This window comes from Vicugna pacos, chromosome 10, assembly GCF_048564905.1.
Source record: "Vicugna pacos chromosome 10, VicPac4, whole genome shotgun sequence".
Lineage (NCBI taxonomy): Eukaryota > Metazoa > Chordata > Mammalia > Artiodactyla > Camelidae > Vicugna > Vicugna pacos.
Window position 1 is genome coordinate 41,563,140 of NC_132996.1, and position 12,764 is coordinate 41,575,903.

General features: G+C 42.5%; 1 protein-coding gene across 1 annotated transcript in view; it reads left to right on the forward strand.

Moving 5' to 3' along the window:
- The window catches only part of SLC6A5 (solute carrier family 6 member 5), a 73,560-nt gene that overhangs the window by 11,438 nt on the left and 49,358 nt on the right, over nt 1–12,764 (forward strand). The window lies entirely within an intron of this gene.

The window sequence follows — 12,764 nt, forward strand, 5'->3', positions numbered from 1 at the left end:
TTCCTCATCTGTTCAAGTGGGGGTGAGAATATTACTAACCTTATCTAATTGTCATAGGGATTAAGTGAGTTAATGTATGTAACATACTTTGTATCTGGCTCCTGGTAATCATTCAGTTAATGTTTGCTGTTACTAACACAAGCTTCATCAGACTCTCACACTAGCTTAATAGTCTTCTTCCCTGATAGATTAATGAATGAATTTCATTCATTGTATGAACGGGGTTAATGAATGCAGAGGTGCATCTGCCAGGTTTATTGCATTCTCAGGGATAACTGGGCTAGAGATACTGCCCACTAAGTGTACACTGAATAAATAAACATACATCACACAGTATGAACAGTGTACAAAAAGTAAACCAAGTCGAATATTAACCCAGTTGGGATGGCTTTTTTTTCACATGAAGCCAGGGAAGCAGTTACAGATCAGCAGCTTAGTTCTAGAAGGCAGGAAAAATTCCCGTCATTGGTGCTCATAAAGCGCCCCCATCCCACTTCACTCAATCAAGAAAAAAATCACTAGATCAGCCAAGAGATATTCAGCATTCTGTGTTGGGCTAGTTGTCCATAGCGTTCATTTTGCCCTGGCCTTGTCCAAATCTGGCCTTCTAAAGATGGAGTCTGTAATCAAAGACAGAATGTGGGAAATAACGATGAATCAAAGCACACTGATTCCAGATAATCTTTCCCCCAGGATCTTTCTTGTTTCGATTTGATTCACTGTGCTTTTTCTTCCCACTCACACTGTTAGCAGGGCAGCTCCCCACTCTCTGGACTTTCAACTCATTCTTATGCTTCACTTGGGCTGGAACCTCATGACAAAGTTATTTTTTTGTTGTGTGTGTGTGTATTTGTGTAAAAGTAGGCAAGGGAAATCTAGCACATGAATGATTGCCTATGAGTATTTTCTGGTGAGTGTGCAGTTTTATTCCTTCATGTCTGCTGACAAGTAAGACAGGAGAAAATACTCCTTGGGTCTTCAGAAAGCTGCTGTCATCGATCTGGGTGATAATTTACTTTCTTATCTCTTTCTTTTCCATTCACTTTGAGCAATTATGGCTTCTCTCTTTGCAGAAGCTCAGTAATTGGAAAACTAGTTTACGAATCTGCTAACTTTTTCTTCCTCATCACACAAAGATCCAAGGGAAAGAGGAGAGAAAAGGGGGAAAGTACGCATTGTAGTGAGATCTCTAAGGATGAAGATGGAATCTATTTAATATTCCCACTTGTTCTTTTTCAGAAGAATTTGAAGAAGGGCACAGGAATTTGATACTTTGGGTAACACAGAGCTAAAGCCACATGAGGCATTTTTTACAAAATGTATTTTAAAAAGATTTATAGCATCTGGATCAATCAGACTTTAAACCACCTTGGTGGGAGGATGTCAGCTCCAGAGATCACTCCACAACAGAGAAGTAACAACCGCCACCATAATAACAGCAGCAGCTCACATCTGGCAAGGATCATGCTAAGCCCTTTACATACACCATTACCTCATTCACTCCCAGCAAACTCAGTAGGTTCTATTATTGCATCATTTGCAAAAAAAGGAAACTAATGCTTAGAGAGGTTAAAAATAACTTACCTGCAGCCACGGGGCTAATAAGTGGATGAGCTAGGACCTCAAACTAGGTCTGACTCCAAAGCCCACACCCTCAACCAGCCTGGAAACTCACAGAATGTGCATGACCAGCATGGGAAGGTTTTCTGGACTCATTGCCAAAATTCTTCTGTTTTTTCAGGGGTCTGCCATCCAGGTGCTCATGATTTCCTGGTTTTGATCCAAAAGATAACCACAAAAAAAGAGTGTAGGCAGGGGGCTCACAGTGAAAAAAAAATGTAACAATGAATATATGTATGTTCTTGTATAGCTGAAAAATTGTGCTCTACACTGGAATTTGACACAACATTGTAAAATGACTACAACTCAATAAAAAAATGTAAAAAAAAAAAAGAAGTGTAGGCAGGGGGTACAAAGGACACCTGGCACATGTTGTCACTTGCCCTAGAAGTATTTTTAAAGACTATGTAATTAGGCAGGTATTTTAAATTGGCAACAACAACCAAATCCCCCAAATGTTTTTTTTTATTTTATTTTATTTTTTATTGAAGTATAGTTGATTTACAATGTTAGTTTCAGGTGTACAGCAAAGCGATTCAGTTACACATATACATACATATATATTTTTTCTTTTCAGATTCTTTTTCATTATAGGTTATTATAAGAAGTTGAATATAGTTCAGCTATACAGTAGATCCTTGTTTATCTCTTTTATATATAGTAATGTGTATATATTAATCCCAAACTCTTAATTTATCCCTCCCATGCCCTTTCCCCTTTGGTAACCATAGTCTCATACCTTTCTGGGACTCTCTGGAAGCCCAGAGAACCTCCATGGAGGTAGGCCCTGCGGTCAGACTGCTGGGAACACCACCCTCGTCCACCTCTCACTGGCTGTATGATCTTCTGCACGTTGCTTTACCTCCTATTTCTTATCTGTAAAGTGAACATACTGATAGCACCTCCTCAAGTCAGAGCAGAGCCCCCAGCTACAGAGAATCACTCCCAGGCCTTGAAACCTAGTGGAATTTGCTCTATTGGGTTTTGCAGTTTTGCAAGGTGATTTCTTATTCCTTCCATTTGGAATGGGAATGTCTGTAACTGCCCACCACTGTATTTTGGAGACAGATAACTTGTTTTCTAATTTCATAAGTACACAGATGGAGAGGAATTTTGGCCTAGGATGTGTCCTACAGAGTCTCACCCTTACTTGATTTAGAGGATTAAAATGATGAGATTTGGGACTTTTGAACTGCTGATATTTCGATGAGAGTTTTGGATGAATTGATGCTCAAATGGGTTGAAATTTGGGGGAATGTAGGGATGCGGTGAATGTATTTAGCCTGTGGGACAGACGTGACTCTTAGGGGCCCAGAGGACAGATAACAGTAAGCTGAAATATGCCCCCTGCCAAATATATCCATATCCCCATCCCTGGACACTAGTAATGTTATCATATGATGGGAGAGAGAGAGACTTTGCGGATATGATGAAGAATTTTGAGATAGTGAGATTATCTTGAATTATCCAGGTGGGACGTAAATGCTTTTTTTTTTAATTATCATTATTAATATTTTTTTTATTCCCAGCATTGGGAGGCTTTCAGGAAATAGAACTTTGCAAACCTATGGAGGTTCTGGGGTGAATTATGAATTCCCAGAATTTGTGTGTAAAATTCTGTAAGTAAATGCATATATTTAGATATTACCTGCATGACACATGCACGCGCACGCGCACACACACACACACACACACACACATACACACACATGGACACCTGTGTGATTTAGCACAGATCGGTGGGCCTTGAGCCTGTGAACAGTGGAATGGGAGATAGTCACATTCCTATGATTGCATGGTATTTTACTATTTATTTACCTCCCTCCATTCCATTATCTTATTTGACCTTCACCTCAGCTTTGAGAATCAGGCCCCAGCAAGATTTATTACCTTCTTAAAAGCTGCAGAAAGTGAGTCTCCGACAAGCTAGTAATTTATCCAAGGCTGTACAATTCACTGGTGCTAGACTCAAGGTGTCTGATACCTAATTTAGAGCATTTCCATCCACAGCCATGGGAAAAGATGGGAAACTGGAACTCAGTTCGAACTAACTGGAACAAATTTATTCTTTCTTAGTAGTGATTCTAGGGAAGTTGTGGTTGAAAGTAGTTGAAAAACCTGGGAGAAAGTTTACCTTTCTCAGGCATCTTCATACCTCCTGGTTCCTCTCTTCTGACAGCTCTGAGGTCCAGAAACATCATGTTCTCTTCTGGCAACACACATCTCTCCACTGTTGGGGACCTCCATCAAGACAGGCTATGGTACAGCACTGCCTCTCCATCCCTTCTCTCTCTGCCTGGGGTTTCTGTGTAAGGATCCTGCCCGTGTCAGCTAGGTGTAATGAGGAAAGCCATATGATAAAGTTTATACCAGGATGCAGAAGTGTTATTAGTTATTCTAGGAGTATGTTAAATTAAAGAAAAACTTGCCTGTGATACAAATGAATTTTGAATTGGTGGAATTTCAGAGGAGTGGTTGGCCAAGTAAAAATCATTGAGCTTTGGCATAAGGCACTCCTTTGATCACCATGGTGCCCAGCATCTTTGCCTGGCAGGGAAGTCCACCTTAAAATAAAGTTAAGGGACCACAGTAACAAGAGCTATTGTGAATTAAACACCTACTCTGTCTTCTGCTCTCTTCTGGGCATATTACCTGCATGACCTAATTCAGGTCTTAAAACCATGCTGTTGGTAAAAAGGGTGATGGTCCTCATTTTACAGATGACAGTAATGGGAGCTGTTTAGCTCCCATTTTGTTAAGCATTTATTATGTGTAAGTTAAGGTATGAGGTTTTGTAAGATTAAATAAATTGACCAAAGTCACATGCTTAGTAATAAGAATTAGAATTCAAGGCAGGGGAGGGTATAGCTCAGTGTTGGAGTGTATGCTTAGCATGCACAAGGTCCTGGGTTTGATTCCCAGTACCACCATTAAAAAATAAATAAGTAAATAAACTTAATTACCCCCCCAAATATAAAAAATACAAAATAATAAAAATTTAAAAATAAAAATAAAATAGTTGGACAAAATACAAATAAAGCGTCTGACTTACAATGGATATTCAAAAAAAAGAAATATATTAAAAAAAATAAAGAAAGAATTCAAACCCCAAGCCCTATGACTCAAAACTTGGCATTCTTTATTACATGGCTTCCTCTGATGCCCACAGTTCTACCACTAAAACTTCTTTCTCTGGACAGAGAGGCTACCGGGGATTTCAAATATTCATTCTCCCAGTCTACTTTTAATCAAGTTGTTGAGTACAAAAGTTTCAAGATATATTTACTGACATATTTTATATATTTCTGTAACATTCATATAAGGTAAAGTGTTCACTATATATTGAAGTGATTGCATACTGTTAAGAAAAAATGAAAGTATAAAATACATAGATGGTGAATTCCCAGTTGGGAAGGAAAAATGCATCAATAGATGTAATCTGGAAGGATATTTATCAAAACATAGTTACAACCCTGTAAATGAGTTAAAGTTTAGAAGTGACTATCTTTGATGATGATGATGATGGTGTCCATCATCTCTCCTGCACTTACTCTGATAAGTCTAATTGACTATCCCACCTTTCCTTTGGGAAATTTCTGCCCTCCTCCACCTGGTTTGGATCGGGCTTCCACCCACAGTACGCTGCCTAAGAAAGGGACCCCGTCTGGACTAGTCAGTGTCCTGTGGGACTGGTCTGAGTGGGACGAAACTAAAGTGCTGTTGATGCCCCGTCCGCACCACTCTGTGCCGTCTCTGAGCTGACCTGCAGAAGTGCTGGGCAATTCCTGGCCTACTGACAGTTTCCCCCTCAGACACCCACATCTCTCTGTTCCTCTATCTGAGACTTTTTTCCAATACTTTAGAAACCTGCTCAGCCCAAGGGCAGAGCCCTTGCAGGAGCTGGGGGCTAACATCCTCAGGCACAGTCCTCAGCCAATCAAGAGTGGGAGTCTGTGGACAAATCACCTCCTAGCTTCCCCGTCCCCTGGTGAGAGAATTCTGACTTGTGTTCCACATGGTTTCTCAGAGGGACCCAGTGGGCCTGAACTCCAGTCGCCCACAGTGGTGACTCACCGTCTACTGACTCATCCTCCATCTGTCTAACTTTCCTGCCTTCTTCCCCTGTGCTTCCTGGGCCCCCTCCCAAATAATCTACCTTGTCTCAGGGTCTGGCCTATTCGAGTCCTTTCCCCAAACTCCCCAAACTCCCCAAACTACGGTAGAGATGTAGCTCTTTTTCCCCTTGGATGGTGATCCATGAGCACAGGGGCCCAGAATTCTGGTGGCACGACTTTTACAACACGAGAGTGAAAACATGTGACAGATGGGCCGACAGAGTCCAAGACACAGAGAGAGGATCCAGCCAACCCTGAGGTCAGCTCCGTTTTGACCTTGACCAAGGTACCATGACTTGGTACCTGGAGCTCCAGCTAGTTTTGAGTTGGGTTTCTGTCCGTTGTAAGCAAGTGTCCTGGTGGGACAATGTATATGTTCTTCTTGCTTGTATTTTTCTATAATGTAATATACAAAAAAAAATTTTTTTAATACAAAAAATAAATTTCTAAAGGGAAAAAAATACATTGCAAATGTCAGTGACAGTGTCACCTGAATAACTCATGTCGGGGCACAGTTCACCTTTTTCTGTTAGTATCAGTGAAACCAGGCCTTCGTGAAACAATGGAATCACTGAACCATGAGTCATCACAGGCAATCACACTCCCCAAATGCTCCCACAGTGGTGAATGGCAGAGGGTGTTTCCTTTGTCAGCTCCACCAAGCACCCAGACTCTTAGAATGGTTTGGATGTTGCTTCACATTTGGCCCCAAAGCTGTGCCCAAGTTAATGACTTGGAAAAACATGTCATCATCCATGTAATCTGCAGAAACCAGAGCGAGCCCTGAATCAGGCATTTCCCCTGCAGAGGAAGCAGTCACAAATCCTGCACATTTTAACAATGTTTGCATTATTTCTCACAACTGTTTAATTATACCCTGTGTAAACAGATGGGCTTATTTGTTTGGTCCTAATAGTTACAAAATTTGGATTTTGTGCATACTGACAATTGTAAATATTTGTATTTGCCAAGTAATATTCTCTCCATTAAAAAATCTCCTTTATGCTAAAGAGAAAACTGGTTTACGTTTATGGAAACATACTATGGCTTTTTGTTCCCTTGTCTTTTTTTTTTAATAGCCAGAGGTATTCACAGATTGCTGGGTATCACTGGGGAGAGGGATGGAAACAAACCACAGAGCACTGTCACCCTCTGCTCAGAGCTCGGTTACATCTGAATGCACAGCTCCAGGTCTATGTCTTGAGGCAAACACGAGAAAAACAAAAACAAAGCTAGTCCAAATAAGATGGCTCCAATTCTCAAAAATGTGCAATTCCTTTAAACTGTAATTCCATGTTTAAGAATCTACATGAAGAATCCAAATTAAAGATGTGAGCAAAGATACAGAGGTAGATAATGCAGTTGTATTTGTAATGGATATTGGAAACAATTCAAGTGTACAATAATTATTAGTTAAATTGTGATGTATTCATCCCATGAAAATCTGTGCAGCAATTAAAAATGACAAAGTAGATTTTGTGGCAGTGGGGCTGAGCTATATCAGCAATATGTTATAAATGAAAAAAGGCCGATTACAGAAGACTATGAACAGCATGATCTCAGTTTTGTAAAAACAAAAACTATATACATATGGAAGTCTGGAAGACCTGACACCAAAATATTAATAGAATATATTTTGGGGTATGAGGACTATATATATTTTTATGTTCTTTGGGCTTTTCCAAATTTTCTGTAATGAGCATGTATTATCTTTATAATCACAAAAAAAACAAAAAATGAAAACAAACAAAAAGACAAAATAATATGATTTACAGAGGGTAGTCAGGTGACATAAGAAATCAAGGGGCTATTTTGTGATTTTTAACTCACTCATGCAAAAATACTAAGGGCCTACTGTATGTCAGTACAAGTGAAAATACAGAGGCTTTGAAAAATCAAGCTGTCCTGCTTTTGAAGGCTTCACAGTTTGGGGTGAGGGTATAGCTCAGTGGTAGAGCACATGCTTAGCATGCATGAGGTGCTGGATTCATCCCCACGACCTCCATTAAGGAGATAAATAAACATATAAACCTAATTACCTCCCCCTAAAAAAGAAGTTTACATTGTAGAAAGAAAGAAAGAAAAACAAACAAACAAACAAACAATCTAGGTTCTGAAGGCTTCACAATTTAGAACTGCACTGTCTACTAGAATGTTCTAGAATGATGGTAATATTCAATGCAAGTATTTCTTGGGCACTAAGAATGTAGTTAGTATGAAAAATTAAATTTTACATTTAATTTTAATTAATTTAAAGGTACATAGCCACATGTGGCAAGTGGCTTCATAGAAAAGACACATGGAAGGAGCTATCTAGTACACCACGTGCTAGAGAAGCAGAGAAAATGGAGATACTAGCTCTTCATAAAAAGCTTCTGAGAGGAGATACGTTCTGGGCGATGAGTCTAAGGGTGTAGTTAGGAATTCACGCTGGAGGGAAGAGAATTTCAGGCAAAGGATATTACAAGTGCAAGGACATAGAGTCATGACTGTGCCTGGCACTTTTAAGAAAGACAGAAAACAAAAAGCAAAACACAAAAGGACACCAGAAAAAGCTCGTGTCCCACTGAGAAAGATAGGGGGGATAAAATTTGGGCAACAAATCCAGTAATATTAAGATCTAGAGGAAGGAGTCATTTTGTTTCATCTCTGGGAGCATAGTGTCAATCAAACCTGCGAAAACCTGTCTCAAGGTAGGAAGAGCTCTCACTTTGTGCCAAGCACTGTACTGGAAGCTTTCATACGCTTTACCTCATTTAGTCACTACAGAAACCCGATTTTACTGAAAAGGAAGGCTCAGAGGATAAGTAACTGCCCAAGAACACACAGCTAGTAAGTGACTGAACTTGGATTCAGACTCTTGACTTGTCTAATTCTAAAGCCCTATTTCACTCTATCATGTTACCCCCACCCAGGAATATGTTTAGACAGAACATAGAAGCACTGGGAAACAATGCAGACCCTAAGAGATTATTTTAAAAGATAACATGGATCATTTCTAAACTCTAATGGTGACATCGCAGGAGACAACTGCCATCATGATAAATGAACTCTGGGTTGTCTGTCAAAGATAGTAGACTGAGTTAGACTCTCCCAGGTCACTATTTGAGGTGGTCTCATGCCATATGGAATGCTGCAAATTACTAGAACCAACAGTACCAAATTTGGTGCCAATATCCGTGCCTCCCCAGACCCAATTTACAAGGGCACCACCAAATGGCAAAATCTTGAGGTCCAGTAACCTATCTATGCTGCCTGGCAGCCCCCACTGGTGTAAACAGGTCTTGAATTTTCAAGGTCCCACTTTCTGGACCTTATTCAGATTCAACTCAACAGCCCTGAGTTAACTCCATCAACTGCCTATACAGTAAAGCTTCGCAACATCTGTTCTGTTCTACTTGTGGGAATTCCTGCGAGGTTTTCATGACATTGAACTCAGATTTCTCCCCCACTAACTAGGACAGCATCAGAAGGCCAGGAAAAACAGGGACATTCAAGAACAAAAAAGAGAGAGAGACTCTTTCTAACTAACTCTGTAGACATAAAATATCAATTCTCTGGTACCCCATGTATTAGAAATCTTCTGTTTCCAATAATGAATATGTTTGGAACCTGACCTCTCTGACAAAGCTGGTCTACCTCAACTTTGGACAGATGGATAAACCCAGAATACTTAAACTTGGCAAGGAATCACTAAATAGTTACACCCAACACAGGCAACGTAAAGCAGGGCTGCTGAAAGAATAAGAGAGCAGAGGAAAGAAGTGACTGTGTTTACCAGAAAAGCATTGAGGTTGTCATTATGAAAAAAGTAGAAATCAGAAAATTTCAGTTTTAGTGCTGTTTTCATTTGAATTATTTTATAGTTTATTGAGCATTGCAAGGATGGGCATGGGGGGAGCAGAACATCATTATATTTTCCAAAACTATGTCCTCTAAAGGCCTTGATTAGGCTCTGGTTCCAGCCCAGCAGAGCTAGGAGACAGGAACACCAGGACTTTAGCGGGGAAGACTAGCCAGATATTGGTCGCTTGGATCCTTAATGAACTGAATTCATTTTTCTGAGTTCTACTCCTTAGAGAAAGACAGTAAAATAGATGTAGCCTTAATACTTCCTAATGAAAGTAGCCTATTTGGTGAATATCCTCATTAATTAAAGGAGTAGGTCCTAGTGCTGATTTTTATTCTTTTAAAAATTGTTTATATACATTTTACATAAATTATACGTGTGACAAGTACAACCATTGTTTTAAGTACAGTCTTTTCCCTCTCCCATTTTTTGCTTCCCTCTTGCCTCTTCTCTCCACTCACATCAATGCTCACGCTGCCCGCCAGTAATCCTAGGTGCTACCCAGTGTGTGCTGCCACGTTTTACTGGAACACCCACACACACACACACGGGATGATAATATACATACTGTAGTGCATCTGCTTTTCTCATTTATTACCTCATGAGAATCTGTCCAAGCCAAGTGTATGGCTCTAAACCATTCTTTTTAAGGCTACAAAATCATTTCATGCTAGGACATCCTATTGCTCTAATGTGGACACTTTTTCCCCAGGATCCATTTATCAACTATGCTGTAATAAACGTCCTTGCAGTGTGCTGTTGTTCCTTGGGGGTGGATTTCTAAGAGTGGGATTGCTGGATCTCTTTGCTTTTTAAAAAAGAGACGTTTCTTTATTTTGCAAGTGACCTTGAGTACTCATTTCTCCTCCCTGGACCTCTGTTTTCTCACTGATAATGCATGCATGTGGAACTAGAGGTGACCTTGAACGTCCTTTGCAGCTTGTTTTAAACTTCTCTGCTTCTGCGCCTGCGCCCACTGCCCTGTGTTTTGCTGCAGTGAAGTGAAAATCATCACTACTGCTGACTCAGAAACAAGCGTCCTGCATGTCTGAGTCTCGGGATTTTGGATCTACATTTTGCACACAGACTAGGTGCTTAGCTGAACCACTGATTTCCAAGTAGACTCTTCTGAAACGCTACGGTGAGGGAAGCTTGCCCTGATTAGTTCGTTCCTCCTTGACACCTGAGGTCCAAAGGAGACCTGGGCAATGACGCTGATTACGAAGCTCTAAGGTCCTGCTGTGTATGTTGAGATCTACCTTGATCTAAACGGGACACACTCACAGCGGCCTCTGTGTTTGAGCACTTTTTCCAAAATGCTCTCCATTTTCTTTATTTTTGTTTTTTTTCTTGGGGGGTGGGAGGAAGTAATTAGGTTGGTTTATTTATTTTTAGAGGAGATACTGGGGATTGAACCCAAGGCCTCCTGCAAGCTAAGCATGCACTCTACTGCTTGAACTATACTCTCCCCCCTCCATTTTCCTTTAGTGAAGATAAATACTTGATTATTGTGTGACCAAACCACTGAATGAGGAGGGAAAATGTTGTACAATGATTGTCTACTTTGTAAGGCTTTCTATTTTGTGCATGTCTCCCCACAGTAAATCTTCTGGACCAGGGAGAAAGAACTGTTTTATCTGCTAAAATCTGAGGGGCTTCAGACAGATAATTCTTGCAGTCTGCATTCATAACAATCACTTATTGAAAGTACACCAGGCAGCTGGCCTCAGTCTAGGTACTTCACACGTGTACTCTCAGTTAATTGTCAAACAGCCCTTGAGGTTGGTTAATACATATTCTTATCCTCATTTTACACATTGAGAATTGCCCCCCAAGGTCACAGAGTTGAGGAGGTGGTGTAGTCTGTCTGCAGAGCCCACATTCTTAACACTGAACAACACTGAGGTGGAATTGGGCGGGAGTAGACAAGTGAGACAAAAATACCGTATGGCTTCTTGACTACCTTGGCAATGTCACCTGAAGCCCACACAGTCCTCGCATCCATCATCTAGAGGAGTTTTAGGTGTTTACACCTCCCACATCAAAATCACCTGGACACAGACATACTCTGGACCAGAGTCAACACAGACGTGGGCTCAGATCCTGGCTCTGCCCGCTGACCTCAGGCAAGTTTCTTCGCCTGTCAACTTAGCTGGGCAGCTGTTTCTCACCTGCTGCCCGGAGGACGAGAGGAAGCTGGCAAGGCAAGCGCCAGGCTAACAACAGAGCCAGGGCTTGTAAAACTCCGTTTCCTCTCCCTCTCCCCCTCTAGTGCGGAGGAGGGCAGCCTTTTGAACGCAAAAGGCCGCCCTCCAGGCCCTCTCCTGCCTCGGTTCTAGTTTACCCTCACCCCACCGTGTCCTGGCACAAACACTGGCGTTAGGGCTGCCATAGGATGGCCTCCTTTTCAGCAGACTCCCCTCCCCTGCCCCCCATCCCGTCCAGTGGACACAGGTTTTCAAAAATAGCTATTTGCTTAACTGAGGGCTGGGGGGGGCAGAGTGATGGAGGGCAAAATCAATTACTATTTTTCATCCTTGACAAAGTAATTAAGGCCATAGTGACTGGCTAATTCCGACCGAATGGCTGCGCGGTGATGGATGCGGATTTACAGCCCGATCGGCGGCGGTGCCCAGAGCCCGATTATCACTCGGAACAGGCGGCCGCGGAGGGCGGGGTGGAGGCCCGCGTCGGCAGGACTTGAGCCTTTTCTTCTGTTTTAATACTGCGGCGTCGTTCTCCGCGCGTCTCCAGCGCTAACACGCACCCGGGAGCACGACCAGCCGCCCCTGGCTTCCCCGCTCCCCCCCCAGCACGCTCTCCCCCGCCCTCGCGCCCGTACCCCGCTGCCAGGCTGGTCCCCGCCACTCCGCACTCGCCTTGGCTTCAGGGCGACCCCTCTAGGCCTCCCCGCTCCCCACCCTCCCTCGGCTCTCCACGCGGCACCCCCTCTGTAGAATCTTGCGGCTGAAAGTGGCGGGGGCGGGGTAGCCAAAGCAGCGCCTCCGCCACCCACCCCGGAGCCTGCGCGTCAACAGCCTCCCAAGGGCCTGACGCTCGTCGGGCCCCACGCGGGAATCCGAGCGCGCACTTGGCCGGGGAGGGCATGGCGGCGCAAAGTCAGGCCCGGGAGCTGAGCCAGGGCGCGGGGCGGCGAGCACAGCAGTACTCCGCCACCT